Raw genomic sequence first — 223 nt, forward strand, 5'->3', positions numbered from 1 at the left:
CATGGCTTGCTGAGTACCTATTCTAATCCAGATCTTGATGTGTACCATAAACTAAAAATAATTATGTGACATCACAAAGCCAATTTTAAAGTCATTAAAATCCCTAATCCCCCTTATTCATTCCAAAGCTACTTTAGTCTGAAGCAGTCCTGCAAACATCTGGTGAGCTGTACTTATACAGCATCTCAATGCCAAGCAAAAACAGTGGTTTTACAGAATTTAC

Source organism: Haliotis cracherodii, unplaced genomic scaffold (genome assembly GCF_022045235.1).
Source record: "Haliotis cracherodii isolate W230 unplaced genomic scaffold, xgHalCrac1.p SCAF_3, whole genome shotgun sequence".
Taxonomy (NCBI): domain Eukaryota; kingdom Metazoa; phylum Mollusca; class Gastropoda; order Lepetellida; family Haliotidae; genus Haliotis; species Haliotis cracherodii.